This window comes from Dicentrarchus labrax, unplaced genomic scaffold (genome assembly GCF_905237075.1).
Source record: "Dicentrarchus labrax unplaced genomic scaffold, dlabrax2021, whole genome shotgun sequence".
In the NCBI taxonomy this organism is placed as follows: Eukaryota; Metazoa; Chordata; class Actinopteri; family Moronidae; genus Dicentrarchus; species Dicentrarchus labrax.
This window is the reverse complement of record NW_026136703.1, coordinates 19,180,101-19,191,302: the sequence shown is the minus strand read 5'-3', so window position 1 is coordinate 19,191,302 and position 11,202 is coordinate 19,180,101. Positions and strand designations below refer to the sequence as shown.

Below are 11,202 nucleotides of genomic sequence, written 5' to 3'. Positions count from 1 at the left end.
AATTAAAGGAAAATAGGTGGTCAACAATGTGGCCTTGTGTTTGGGAACTGTAACTACTTTCATTAAGACTGTTTGCTTACTTGGCTGCTTGCTGTTGTGCAGATGTTCTTTTTGAATCCACTTGCTCCTCTGCCAGATGTTGCTGCAGTCAGAGACACGGGCAGGCGAGCATGCAGGCAGAACACTATACAGCACAGAGCAGTGCAGGTGTTCTCCCTGATGAATCTCAGTCTGTGGAGATGGATTGGCTCGAGACACAGAGCGTCTGCAGAAACTCCCCTCCATTCGCGCGCAGTCCCAGAGGGTGACCTCTGATGGCCTCTCTTTCTTTCGCCTACTTTCTTCCTTCTGTCGTCGTCTTTCTTTCCTCTTTGTAGCAGGAGAGACACAGACACAGAGGAAATCAATTAGGCCTGTTTCCTGGCAGAAACCATTCCATATCTGTGATTGTGCTTCCTCATTTGTTCTCTCACTGGGGGTTGTGCTTGGATCCAGAGACACTATGGGAGGTACAGCAATAAAGAGACTATTGTTAGAGCAATTTCTCCTCTACATGTAAGTCTGTATAGGTGTGTCCGTATTAACAGTGGAAAAACGCCGGGATTATCCAGTCATTTTTATTAAGGAACAATACCTGTGATTGTGTTCCCTGGTGGATGTTCAAACACCATTAAAAGGGTGTTGCCTACACCCCTCACTGTCAGCCAGGTTAGTGACACTTGCCTTTTAAGCCACGCCGCAGCCTTTGTTTGGTCATATCAAGTCACAACCTCCTGCTCTGAGTCATGCACTAAGTATAAGGCATAGTTAATGTTAAATAAACATTACTTGCTTTGCCACAGTGCAGCAACAGCAATTCAAAGAGACCCCACACTCTTGAATCTACACACAAAACTACTCATCTGCACCTCCAACTGAAGAGACATCACCACCACATTGCAGTCTAAACAAAAGACTCATAAAAGGTGCAGTCTATCAAGTGACACAAGTACAGTTTTTTTTTTTTTATTGAATACAAGTCTTGAAACGTGACAGTTCTCTGTTGCAGACTTCATTAGTGACAAGCCATGCTTTAACAGCTCTGAAAGCTTTGGCACAAAGCAGCGCTGACTCTTTTAATTGGGAATCTCTGCTGTAGGGGATCTGTCAGACAGATTTCACAGCTAAAAATATCAGTAACTGAAAGGATACAGTGCCTCACAGGACATACAGCTTGTGTTTATTAATATCAAACTACAGGGGGAGCTATTGTCTTGCTTTTGACAAAATGGGCAGTTGATAGAAAGGGGTAGCGGCTTTGCATACAGAGGCCATGCATAGCTGGATATAGTGCCATCCATAATCTTTAGCTCATATAAAACATGTATTTAAGCTCCAGGACCTTTAAGAAACCATCAAAATGGCTTAGTGCCAATGAGTACATGGAAAACAAGATGCTCCATGTTGCACTTACCTCAGTCCACCAGCAGGAGTCATCACTCACACATCCCTTTTCCATTGTCCTCATTTGCCTCTCTAACAAAGCAGTGATCTTGTGGAAGAGGAAAAAAAGGACCGGAGGTGCAGCCATCCCTAACACTGGAAATTACTCTTAAGTGAGTTATCATGAATTCTGGGACGACGGCAGAGAGCAGCTTCAGGGTGGCACACAAAGATGTTTACCGTACACCTCAAAGCATGACATAAATCACTCTTGGCCATGATGTCCTCATTATTGAATGCAAGAAAGCTGGTTTACATTCAGGGCTGTGCGTGTTGCTTTTTGAAGTCCTTTTTCAGACTGTCATCTGTTACTGCAGACAAGGCTTGGCCAGAAACACTCAGCCATACTTTGAAGGCCACTCAAGAAACCTTGGCCCTAATCCAAAGGGATTAACCATATTGCATTTGTGGGTTATTGATACTGTGACCTTCACAGAATGAAAGCAGAATAACTATGACACTGAGAAGAAAGACTGTGTCAGACAGTTGAATATGTGGCACCAGCCCCTCAAAAAACCACCCTTTCTAGGATCCCAGGCCCCTCCTTGCAAGGGAATCCTGCTGCTGAGTGTTCACCCTCCACCACAAGATCACGTGCCAAAATGCCAGGAGCCGCCAGACAAGAGCAACACATTTCTTTTTTGTCAGCTGGTGAACCGCCAAGCATGTCTCCATCTTCAGAGACAGAGGCATTGGCAGCTGGTGAGAGGAGTGTGCCATGTGGGGAAAACCCGCCACACTCAGACATAAAAAAGGAATCACTGGAATGGCAAATGGCATCAGAAAATCACGTATTGAATTTCTATCCAGCAAGAATGCTTGCCATTTCATTGGTTGAAAACCATCGGAGCTACACCAGCTGATGTCAAGATGCTTAAAGAACAAAGATTCAGCAACTTGTGATACATATCTTTCTCAGGACCAAAAGACAGAGGTGCAACTTTATATAACAAGTGATTCGAGATGCAACTGCGATTTAAAAATGTGTTATCTTTTAAATACAGTATGCATACCGCAGGCAGGAAAAGCCAGGTGTATATATCATTAAAGACAAAACAGAGGTGTGTACTGTTGCTTACACAACACTAAATAATAATAATAATATACTTTATTGTCCTTCCCAGGAAATTTGTTACCGCAGTCTGTACATACATACATACATACATAGAAACAAAAAAAAGAAAAACACATATGGACACCGCGACATAACAACAAGAATAAACACTTAATACAGCACATTTAGCACATTTACCCCTCCCTGTCCTGTGCAAAGCACTCACTCACGGCTGTTACCGGGATGCCTTGTTTAAAGACGCTATGGCAGAAGGTACAAAACTCCTGCCATAGCAAGCACGTTTACAGGCCACATAGGGCTCTCAAGTGATCTATCACTGGGGTTGTCTGCCAAGAGACAATTTATTTTTTTATCCCAAAAATAGCTGATTTCATTCTAATGTGCTAATTGGTTGTTTCACCTTGTTAAGTTCCTGCTTTGGATGGAAACCTGATCTTTTTGAGCCTCTCCAGTACTTGACTAGAGCCTATAATGTGATGCAGTTCATCTGGAGGAACTGAGTACAAGTGTTTACTTGTTGCCATGTCAATTTGAACAGTGCTTTATAGACACGTATAGACAATTGTTTGGTAATTTATTGTTTGGTAACATTAAGAATCAAGTGTGAACAAGATCTTCTTTTTCTTAGTCTAGCCAAGTTGTTATATATTAGTCTATATTAGTCATTTCTGTACACAAGTGTTTATTCAGTGGACCCCCAGGATAGCACCAGAGGTCATTACGATAGGATTTGTGACATTAGGATTTTCATGGGGATTGCTAACTTTATAATGTATTAATCAGTGCTGTAGTACTCAAGTCTGGACTGGAGACATTTTTTGGACTGGTTTGTATCTGCACTGTTACTTGTCTTGGAGTTGGTCATTGGTTTTGCCAGATATTCTAGATGGTTTCACCCGGGTCCAGCAACATATGTTTTTGTTTTCTGAAGCAACTTCCTCCAAAACAAAACCACTAATGAAGCGTGTATTGGTTTTATTCAAAATCCAACTAGAACCAGTATTACATTGGCCAATTATTTGCAATTTCCTGTCTCGGTCTTGACCCTGTCCCTCTCATTTAGACTTGGTCTTGACTTAAACTCGAACCTCTTTGGTCTCTTAACTCATCTCAACTAGTCCTGGTCTTGGACTCTGGTTTCAAAGCTTTAATCTCTTAATTTAGTATGACTGATAAATGTGAAAATCCATTAAAGAAATGTCACCAAGAAGCTCTGACAGTAGAAAGACAGAGGTGTTTATAACCTTTTCAATTCTGGAGAGAATATGGGGAGGGGGAAAGAAATTAAGGTTTGTCTCGTGAAGGTCCCTACAAGCACCTCAAACAGGATGGGATCTGGAGTATGCTTTGTTTTCCATTGCGGAACCACCCATGTTCAGAAGGTCTAATTATACATCACAAGAGCTCAACTCAGGGAGTGTGTGCAGCATGTTTCTTTACATCAACTGGAACAAAACCTTTTTATGTATCGGTTAGTTTGACTTGGACCAAAGCTGCGTAGGGCAGCTACATCTGAAATGTCTCTGCCCATGTGGAAGAAACAGACACGCTTTGTTTAATGCTGAGGTAAAGAAAATTTTCCAGCACTGAGTTTTTTTTTTATTATGAAATTTGGGCTTGCAGGGCCAAGTGAGCGAGACCTTGTCACAGTGACTGACATTGTTTGTGGACAGACTTAGCAAGGGAGTGCCTGTCAGTTTGAGGACATGTGAAAGAGTAGACAGTTTCTCTTGGGGGGTTTCCAGCAGCCGTCATTTCAAATTCTTTTGACTTCAAGTGTCTTTAATAACTCTGATAGGTTAATGTTAGAAAACAGCATTACCCCCAATCAGATCAGAACATTTATTCTGCATGATAGGTGCTGTTTTTTGTCAATTGCTAAAATTCACACTTCAAGTGTATCTCTGGCAAGACCATTTGCATAAAACACTGCATATATTTAAAAGAAGTTGATGAAAAGATTGATACCACTCATGTACAAGTACAAAAGAAGAAAAGTATGCTAGCTAACCCCAAGTTAGCATAAAGACTGGAAGCAGGGCGAATATAATATAATATTCATAGGTTTGTTTTCATTAGTGTATAATCACCTGAATATAGGAATCATTGTGTTTTCATTACTCAATTGCCAAGAAAGGACAAACCAAAAACTGGCTGTAGATAGGACAGTTTGCGTTTTTCCCAAGTTTCACGGCCACTGTCGTTTCTCCCAAACACTTCTCATTCCCAGGTCGTCAGATACAGACATCAGCAGTGTTCAGTTAGTTGCAATCTGCAACTTCACCACTAGGTGCCACCAAATCTTACACACTGCTCCTTTAAAAGAACTGTTCAGCATTTTGTTTTCTTTCAGAAAGTTAGATGAGATTATCAATATCACTCACGTATGCAAGCTAAATATGAACAGACATAATATGAACAGACACCGATGCTAGCTAATCACAAGTTAGCATGAAGACTGGAAGCAGGGGGAGCAGCTAGCAGGCTATGGCTCAGTTTGAAGCTAAAATCTGCCTACCAATTGCTGACAAGCTGTGTTTAGCTTGCTGTTTCCCATCTTTATGCTAATCTAAATAACCAGCAGCTTGCTGTAACTTCATATTTGGCATATAGAGTGTGATATCTATCTTCTCATCTAACTCTGCAGGAAAGCAATTCGGTGCATTTCCCAAAATGTCACAACTGCCCCTGTAATGTTTGTGTGTTACACTTTATACATCCACAATACACGACTAATACAGCTGATTGGATGTTAGTCTGTGGCAGTCCTGAATGATTCGTCTGCTGATGAAGGAAGTGCACACAGCACATTAACTGAAACATTCGCTGAGTGAGATGGATTCTTCAGGAGCAATGAATCACTGATCAGACGTATTGATCATTAATCAGCTGTACTTCAGCAACAGAAAAGCCTTGATTAGTCAGACATTCAACTGATTGCACCGGGGGTCTTTAGTGTGATTAAAACGAACGGCAGAAATGTAGAAAGCCAAATGTACTGTTCTGTTAAATATTGGTTTAAAACAGCTTAGTAATAGTGGTTCAGTCACCTTTAAATTCAAGTAAATATTTGATCAGTTAATTATCCTCCTAATGACTATATTTTAATTAAAAACTCAGATGAACATGAGGACATGCAGGTTGTCTGTGTTTAAAGTCTAACTCCCATGTGAGATATTCCCTCGGAAATGATAGGGAGCTCTGTGAGAGGGAGGATCACAGGACATGTAGATAGAGAGATCAAAACCTCCAAAAACTTCTGCCAGCTGCCTCTACCACACCCTCCCTCACCAGGGGCCCCTGATTGGGATTCAACATGAGCGCCACACCTCATGTCTCCATACATGTGCCCCTCAAACCCCTCGCTTCGTCTTGTCGTCTCGTCTTGTAAACAAACACAAGGCAGAAAAACGAAATGACAGATTTAGTGAACATATACCGGCTAAAAATAGGCTTTTAGATTAGACAAGGGAGCAGTGAAAGTGCATACAGTGGAACCTCAGCCAACAGTGACCAGTGAGGACATTTGCCAAGTAAAACAATACACCCACATCGCTAAAAATGGCATTCAGTGGAATCTAAAACCCCAAGTCCAAGTGGGAGTAAAAAACTTCAAAATTGACTGTCCACGGCAAAAGAAAACACACGGGGCACTTTCCCATCTGCACTTAGAAATGCTGTGATGGAGCTGCAAACAGACTATTGTTTTGTCTGTAAAAGCCACCCTAGGGCTGGGTCAAAAGTCCCGGTGAGTATTGCATGTGATGGGTCGGGGTTAAAGAGGTCACTGAGCGTGTGACTAACATGTAGAGGTAATGTGTGGAACTGGGGGGGGGGGACCCATTTAGTCAGACAGCTAATTAAAATATAGGCATTATATTTGATTAACCATTAATATTTGTGAGTTACACATTCATTTTCACTGTTATGTGGCGAATATAGTGTATTATTTGTGTAAATTGTTTGTATCATGGCTCAACAAGATGACAGCATCCTCCAAGCAGACAAGGTCCATCCCAATTTTTAGAGAAAGATAAAAACCGGCCTTGTTGCGCTCTCAGTCTTATCTAAAAGATAAAGTATCTGCCCATTAAAATCTCTCTAGACTCCGTCTGTCACCCAACGTATAGCTTATCATCTCCTGAAAATGTTTAATCTTACCCCGTCTCCTTGCAGTGCTAAACATAGGCTACTGTTTCTAAAATAATCGCCACTCTAGAGTGTGTGCTGTGGGAACATTTCAATAATTAATTCAGGCTCTTTTTTCTCTCTCTCTCTCTTACTCAAAGACACGCACATGTTCACCCAACAGATCACGTGTCGTCCATACAAACACAGCGTACAGTCTTACATTTTCAGAAAATACCATAGCTGTCTGAGGTCTTTTAAATGATGTGCTTGTCCACTTAAAATAGAGGCCCTCAGATACCCCTCAATCTGTCCTAAATCATCCGGTTGCCTCTCTCTTGCACTTTGTGCCCGCTTGCTGAAAGAAGCAGCCGGCTGTGGTCTTGGGCTGGGCTCAGGCTGGCCGTTCTGTGGGCTCCTCAGAGCAAACGGCATGTCACGTGGATCATGTGGATTATGCATGCATTTGCATCTGTGGAGCCTGAATGTGTGGATGTGTGTGTTTTAGAGGAAGGGGGGAGAGTGGGATGAAGAGGAAGGAAAAAGGAAGGAACTGAAGGCAGACATTGGATTGTCACTGTCTGGGGTCAAAGGCAGCTTTGGCACCTGTTTGGCCTTGGGGCACAGGGCTTATACAGTATGTGTTGGGGTGAGTGCTGTTTAGGACAAGTGTGCAGCTGAAAGGTATAAACAACCATCTGCTGCTAACTGGATCAAATATGCTTGTGACCTATTGACTTATTAAAGGCACTGAAAAACATTTTTTCCCATCCGCTACTTGCCATAAGTGATTGGTTCCGGATGTAAACACTGTTTTCTGCCAAATTTAGAGCAGTTTTATTGATTTTACATTAGTTCTGTATTTTTTTTTTTTTTTTTTGCTCTTCTTACTGGTGTGAAATGGGCGAGACTTAGTATTTGAGTGCACTAATCAGAATTTAACAACATTTGGATCGAAATGTACTGACAGCTGTGGAGTTGTTTGCCAGATCGCATCAAATCACACCTGCACATTTCTGAGGAAAGAGATTAAGTGTAAAAGTCTTAATAAATGGTATCTGCACTGTTTTAAATGGTGTATTATATATTATTTTTAAAGAGTTGGCTATGTTTCCAGGTAGTTTTTCATATGTTAACTTTTCTGACTGAATTTTATGTGCAATTTTGCTTCCGTGTGGATTCTAAGAGGAAGTATTGCATTCATCTACTTGAGAAAGACAATTACACAATTTAAGAAAAATCAAATGGACAATCCATTTATTAGCTTACTAGTAACAAGTTTTCCCTTGATTTAGTATTTGAAAGACATATTTTTAAAACAGTGGTCCATAGTCCCTAGTAAAGGTCAAATTCCAACAACACTAAATTCTACAATTCCCATAATTCCCATCTTCCATTAGGCTCTCCCTGCCTTGTAAATGCCCACAACATTCAAGCTTCACACCCCAGTGCTTCACACAAGCTTTCTGTTATTAATAATATCTCTCAGACTGAGTTGTGGTTCCTCCAGAGCCTCTAGTGACAAGTATTATGTTTGATAAAGAAAACATTAGGATGTGTCACATTTTGATCCCTTGTTTGCTTTATCCTGAGTGTATAAAAGTAAAGTACTAACATGCTTTTTTTTTTAAGCCCTTAGGACCACCTCAGCCTTCTCTCTCTACCCCCCCTTCTCTGTCTATTCCTGTCTTTCCCCCCGTGGGGCTGGATGCTTGATCTGCTCTGGAGAAACAAACTGGAGTGTGGGTCTGAACCATGCACCAGATCCGAAACAAGTTAAAAGTAAAACTATTGGCCTGGATATGTCCACTTCAGCCTCCCTGGGATTACCATCTCCTCAGAAGCGCCAAATCACTCTGCCTGTCAGGGGCATATGTTCCCTCTCATATCATTCCTTTTTTGCTTCATATATCCCCCAATCTTAAAATTTTAAGACTTTATTTTGAAAGGGAAGGTTTGCTGATTGTACATTCTCTCTTTCAGCCTCCCATAGATGTTTTATATCACAGATAGTGGGGAATAATATACCTCTCCTTTCATCTTTATCGCATGTGTTCAGCGAGCCGAGGATTTCAGAGAACACTGGCCCTTCAGTTTCAATCTCCTACCTCCTCTTTGTCTCCATTTCGGTCTGTAGTATATTTGACCTTCTCTCCTCTCTCAGCAGGTTTGAGTCTGATTGTGCGCCGCAGCTGAACTGGCAACAAACCTGCAACCACAGCAAACAATTGGAGGTGAACGGTAATGAACTCATGTCCTCTGTGAAACACACACTGTGAGCTTTGAGGCAGGAAGACTCCATACTGTACACCGGGTAGGACAACACTATCAAACATCTGCTTGAGCATCTCCTGATCAGGATTTGCCCAAAAGCTGCCCAGTGCACAGTGTTTTTGCTGCCCTTTAAGAGGCCGTTGAGTCTCCACCTGACTGATTTTCTTTTAAAACAGTGAGCTCAGAGATAAGGAGAAACCGGTTACAGGCATGCTGACGGGTGCTAATCAGCCGGGACACAGATGTGGGAAATATCAGTGTCTGTTCCTGGACCAGGCTCTGCGCTGTGTCACTAGGCAGACAGACCAGACAGCACCAATGTGTGAAATAGATGACCTCAGTCACTCTCAAAGAGGCCCAGTAGAAAGAGCTGCTGGAGGAACTGATAATATTTTGTCAATGAGTCTTTTAATTAGTCATCATAAGTGAATGCAACAACGACATGTCATCCCAGATTGTGAGAAATTCAGAAGCTGTTATTCAGCTCCACCCGTCTCCCTCGGTAGGCCTAATTTGTCAGGAAGCCAGCAGTCTCCTTAAGGGGAAAGCCGATCCTCCAGAGCCACGTTTCAGCGTCTTCCTTTGCCTAACAAATTCCTACGAGTCAGTCACTCTGAAAGAGAGCATTGTGATTCAACCTAACACTACTCCTACTCCTCTTGTGGAAAAAGGGGGGAAAGGGAAGTGGGAGCGCATGTGTCCCAGTGAAACTGCCCCACCACTTGCCCAAAAGCTTTCCCGCCTGGCCAGTGCTGGCTATGACAGAAGACAGGCTGGGCTCATAGAGAAAGAAATGCTGCCTTCGAGTGCTGCTTGTAAAAGTTACCACTTCAAATACAGCTATGAAGATTTTAAAGCCTGGATTATGCTTAAAAGAAACTAGGCCGTATGTGACGTCATGTGAAAGTTTAAGTGTTAATAGCTGCTCTGAATTACCACAAATAAACACTATAAATTGTTTGGAAAAGGGTAGGCACTTTAAAAAAACAAAACTCAGTGAACGTGCCATTGCCGCTCTTCGCTCTTCTTTCAATAAAGAAATAGCCTACTATCCAGTTCTGATGAAACTGATCATCAGTATTAGTCAGGTACCACATTTCCATTTCCATTTTTTTCTCAAAGGTTACATTATATAATCTTATACAACACACTACATCAGAATCAGAATCACTTTTATTGGCAGTGCGCACACACAAGGTATTTGACTCCGGTTTTACATTTCTCTCAATGTACAAAACACAGACTAACAGCATAAACAGAACAAGTTCAACAAAATAGACATAGACTTATATACATTATTTTATACGTATATATAAACAAACATTTGTAGACAGTAGACAATAATGCAATAGTGCAGAGTGCAAAGGATGCTGAAATTCATATTTTACGTGCAGGTATCTTTATGTACATGGGGTAGATGGAGTCTACTGTAGATACAGTACATACAGTATGTACAGCATGAGTAGATGAAACTGCATTTTCAACATTACGAAAAATAAGTAATAAATGGTTTTCAGGTTCAGTGGATATTAAGAGTCCTATGGTTATTGTACAGGGCAGTCAACTGTTGGTCAGAGTGATGGCCTGTGGGAAGAAACTGTTCACGTGTCTGTATGTTTTGGCGTATGGTGCTTTGTAACAGGTTGTGTGCTGCTTCCAGACAGGTAAATGATAGAGCCAAATGCCATCTGCAGTGCTGCCTCTTGAACCAGACAGTGAGTGACAATCAGGACGAACAGACTAATTGGAGAGCTAATTCCCATACCGGGAGTTGAACCCGGGCCACCTGGGTGAAAACCAGGAATCCTAACCGCTAGACCATATGGGAATATATGCATTGTTATTTGACATAAAGTAACCATCCCTACCATGGTAGTTGGACCACAAATGCATAGATTAAAGCCTGGCAATTTGCAAGATGGATTCTCACTGGATTTTGTGATTTCAGGACATTCATGGCAAAAACCTATATAAAAAAAAAAGCTCCAAAGCTTCAGAACATACAAATTCAGTGTGTGATCTGCTGTCTTTCGCTTTCAGTTTTCAGGCTTTCATCAGTTAAAGCAAATTTTTTTAGGCAGCATACTTTGCCAAAGGGCTATTGCATCCCTAATAATTTCTTTCTAGTTACTGTTTGAGGAATACTTTTCCAACAAAAATGTGCTAAGGGAGGCAGAATAAAGAAAGAACACTAAAAACAAGCATTCAAATGCCATTAAATCTCAGAAATTCCCCCAAAATAT

The 11,202-nt window shown here is 41.5% G+C and overlaps 1 non-coding gene across 1 annotated transcript; it reads right to left on the bottom strand.

Moving 5' to 3' along the window:
• Window positions 1-10,715: 10,715 nt before the first annotated feature.
• On the bottom strand, window positions 10,716-10,787 carry trnae-uuc (transfer RNA glutamic acid (anticodon UUC)). Its single transcript has one exon. It is a non-coding gene; the product is annotated as a tRNA-Glu (tRNA).
• Window positions 10,788-11,202: the final 415 nt, after the last annotated feature.